Genomic DNA, 4,293 nt, shown 5'->3' with positions numbered 1-4,293 from the left:
TGTGGTTGATTTTATATTATTATTCAGTATATATTGCTTTCTATTTTGAGTTGGCCGATGATCTACTCAGTACGTGTTCCTTGTACTGACCCCTACTTTTATTTCCTTGTTGTTGTTTTGTGGAGCGCAGCAAGTGCACCATTGACTTCGACTCGTCCTCAACTCTAGCCAGTCTTCAGCACATCAGATTTCAGGGTGAGCTATTATTCCTAGCTCGGGCTGGATTCTCTTCTTCACGTCTTGATGTCTTTGAAGTTCGGACATGGACCATCTTTCTACTTATTTTAGTTCTTAAATACTCTTAGACTTAGTAATTTGAGGATAGATGTTCTTGATGTGATGACTTCCAGATTTTGGGGATGATAAGTATTATACTTTAGAAGTTTATTTAATTGATTTCGTTAGTGAGTTTTGGATCTTCCGCATTTTATTTACTATTCAAAATTTATATACTGGTAAACGTTGGGGTTTAGATTGTTGGTTCGCTCACCTAGTAGGATAAGTGTGGGTGCCACTCGCGGCTCGTTTTGGGTCGTGACAAGGACGAGTCGAAGTCAATGGTGCACTTGCTGCACTGCACAAAACAACAAGAAGAAAATAAAAGTAGGGGTCAGTACAAGGAACACGTACTGAGTAGGTATCATCGGCCAACTCAAAATAGAAACCAGTATATATTAAACAATAGTATAAAACCAACTACAATACTTAACAGTTGGCAAACAACAAGCACGTGAACCATAGACACAACAACACCATAATGGTTACACCCTCAATCACAACATTAAGCACACCTATGAGGACTCATGCCTCTACACCATACTCGTTTGGGAACTAGGTTCTTCGAGTTCGAGAATATTAAGTTAATTCAAGATTTCTTGCCTTTAATGTTAGTGTGTCGGAACGTGACACTCCGATCCCCTAATACTGTGTCGGAACGTGACACTCCGATCCAATAATCCGTGTCGGAACGTGACACTCCGATCCAATAATCCGTGTCGGAACGTGACACTCCGATCCATAATTACCATTAATCATCATTTATTACCACCACTTTTTCATTATTTAGTAATATCTCATCAAGCCTCCTTTATTCAAGGCATTACTTCGGTAGAGATGGTTCAAGATTAGAATTTCAACATTCTCATAATTTTATAGCCAACCACAAACCACACAATCAAAAACATGCAACCACACAATCAAGTACATAGGAGACTTTACAATATCATTCAATACATATCAATCGCTATTTAGAGTTTATCTATTAGATAGAATTAAACCATAACCTACCTCCACCGGAGAATCGAATTCAAGCAAGCTACGTCTCCAATGCCTTTGTTTTCCCTCAATACTTCGCTCCCCTCATTCGTTTCACGTCCTCCTCCTCTTTTTACTTTTTCCCTTTTTCAGATTCTTTTTACCCTAATTATCATATAATCAATTATAAAAGATGATAAAAGTAACCCACTATTTATTTTAAAGTTATCTCCTTTAACCCCCAACTAACTCAATTATAAAAATTACCCCACTAATTTCATAATAATAATTATGAATAGTCCAAAACACCCCTTAAAAAATTTTAGCGGAAGTCTGACCAAGTCGGGGTTACGCAGCTTGTGACGGTCCGTCGTATCTACGACGGTCCGTGCTGCAAGTCCGTCGTGAAGTTCAGAGAGTCGATTCCGGTACCCAGACTCCAAAAATTGAAGTGTTTTGGAACGAAGACCCTGTGACGGTCCGTCGTATCCATGACGGTCCGTCCTGCAGGTCCGTCCTGAAGTTCATAGAAGTAACTCCAGTACCCCGATTCCCAGAGTTGAAGTGTTTTGGAACGAAGGCCCTCGACGGTCCGTCGTGCCTATGACGATTCGTCCTACTTGTCGTCGAGGGTAATGAGAAGAGCAGCAGAAGAAACTAAACAAGTGTGGGACGACGGAGTCCATCACGGGCCGTCGTGACCAGGACAGACCGTCGCGTGGTCCGTCGACCCAGTCAGTTTTTTATCAAAAGAATAATTTTACTGCTCGAACCTACTAAACAGGTTGTTACATATATCCAATAATATGATTAATAGTGTATATCCCAACACAAATATGTCATAGAACTTTGAGAAAAAGTTTATCTAGGCATTCATTTAAAAGTTTGGTTCATTTATGTCATTTCAGCTAACAAGTATGACATGGATGAGTCATTCCTCAAACAAAACATAAATGAGCTAAACTTTTTAAAGAATGACATAGATGGACCTTTTATCAAAGTTTGATGGTATTTGAGCTTTTTCTCAAATTCACTTCTTTTGATTTTTTTTCTACAATCCACTTTAAATCTTCGAATAGTTAATTTTTTTTATAAAATTGTTGTTTGTTCGAATATTTCTTTTGTTTTTATCAGGGTAAAGATCTGAAAAGTATTTTAATTTTGGTCAAAAATTTTGTTACGATACCAAACTGTATGGAGGACCTTATACCAAAATTTTTGAGTGAAAAAATACTCACCATTATTAAAAATAACAATTATGTTATACTTGAGGTCTCTTATTAAAATTTTGCTTTAGGGTACTAATTATATTGAGTGTATTTGATCATCAAACCTGCTTGTACGATCAAACTCACTTGTAAGATTACGCTAAATGTATTTCGTTATTGAATTTTGTTTTAGGCCACTAATTTGAGACTATCCAATCAACAAATCCACTTGTGAAATTATACTAGATATATTGTTGTTGAAATATGTATATACTTGAGGTTTTTTATTAAAAATTTTGTTGTTGAATAATTTTTTTTTATTAAAAGATGTCTATTTGTTGAATTCTTAAAAAAATCATGTTATAATAATTTTTATACTGATATACAATTCCATATGCACATTTAGATATTGAAAATAAATAATCTTAATCATTTAGCGTTTAGATTAGAGACCACAACTTAATATTCATATTTGTATTCAAATCTAGACATTTAGGTCTCATTTTGATTCCATCAAGATTAAGAGGTCTGAATCTGAATACATATCTGAATATTTCTGAATCTGAATACATATCTGAATATTAGAATTTGCATTAAGATCTAGGTATTTTGATCTGAATACACATTTGAATATTAAAATTTTGTCTCTAAATCTAAATACTAAAATATTATGGAAAAATTACTTATAGACATCTTTACTTACCTTATTCTCTATTTTTTCCCTACCTTTTTAAAGTATTTTATGAATACCTCATTTTTCCCAAATCTTGTAACTTCCGGATACATAAAACCATCAGCCAAAATCCACGTTTACCCACTCCCCTTTTCACTCCTCTTTTCTCTCCCTAAATTCACTCCACATTCTTAGCATTTACAATTTTCAAATCAATTTGATTTCAGCCGATATTCTCTCATAAATCAAAACAATTTGAAACATCTAAGGAGGCAAGATTTTTAGTTGTCATTGTTGTCTTCTTCAATTTTATTTAATTTTAATTTTTTTTGTGATACACATGGATCAAGCTCCTTCATTAGTATTGGTGTTACTCAACTAAAATTTTCTAATACTAATCGTATATATGATTCTGAAGATGAAAAATGAGGTGACAATAAATTCAAATTTTTGCATGACACATTAACAATGAAGAATCAGAGTAATGACAACTCGAACAAGGAAGATGCTTCTTCTCCAAAATCAAATATAGCAAAAAAAAAATAGAAAAAGGGAAGAAAAAAAGTGGTTGTAATTTCTCGGTCTTTACTGCCCAAAGTATGTGTTTTCATACCTTTTTTTATATGTTGTGTTTAATATGACATTTTAGTTTGTTTATATCGAAGTAAAATTGACATATTAGCAGTGAAGATACATTGCTTTCAGTAAAATATTCACATAGTCTATTGATTCTAATTGATTTGTAATATGTTTATATATTAAAACCTCTAATTTTAGTTGTAGTTACATTATAGCATTTGGTGTGTTGGATAGATATAAATTGATACATTAAGCAATGAAGATACATTATTTTTCCTTACAATGTTCTCATAGTTTGTTGTATATTACTTGATACATTAAAATCTTAATTTTAATTTAGTTTTGGAGTTGTGTTTGGAATGTATCGAAAATGAAATTCATTTTGAACTATTGTATGCAATGTATCTTATAATTTGTAACTTTAATGTGCACCAGATACATTTTGTTACATCTGTATAAAGAAAAAGTGAGATACATTGATATGAAAATTAATTGTGTTATTGGTTTTTCTGTATTTATACCAATAGTTGAATGACTCTGCATTAGGCTCAAGGAAAAAAGTATATTCTGTCACGATTT

Source organism: Solanum pennellii, chromosome 3, assembly GCF_001406875.1.
Source record: "Solanum pennellii chromosome 3, SPENNV200".
Taxonomy (NCBI): Eukaryota; Viridiplantae; Streptophyta; class Magnoliopsida; order Solanales; family Solanaceae; genus Solanum; species Solanum pennellii.
Note: the sequence above shows the minus strand (reverse complement) of the source record.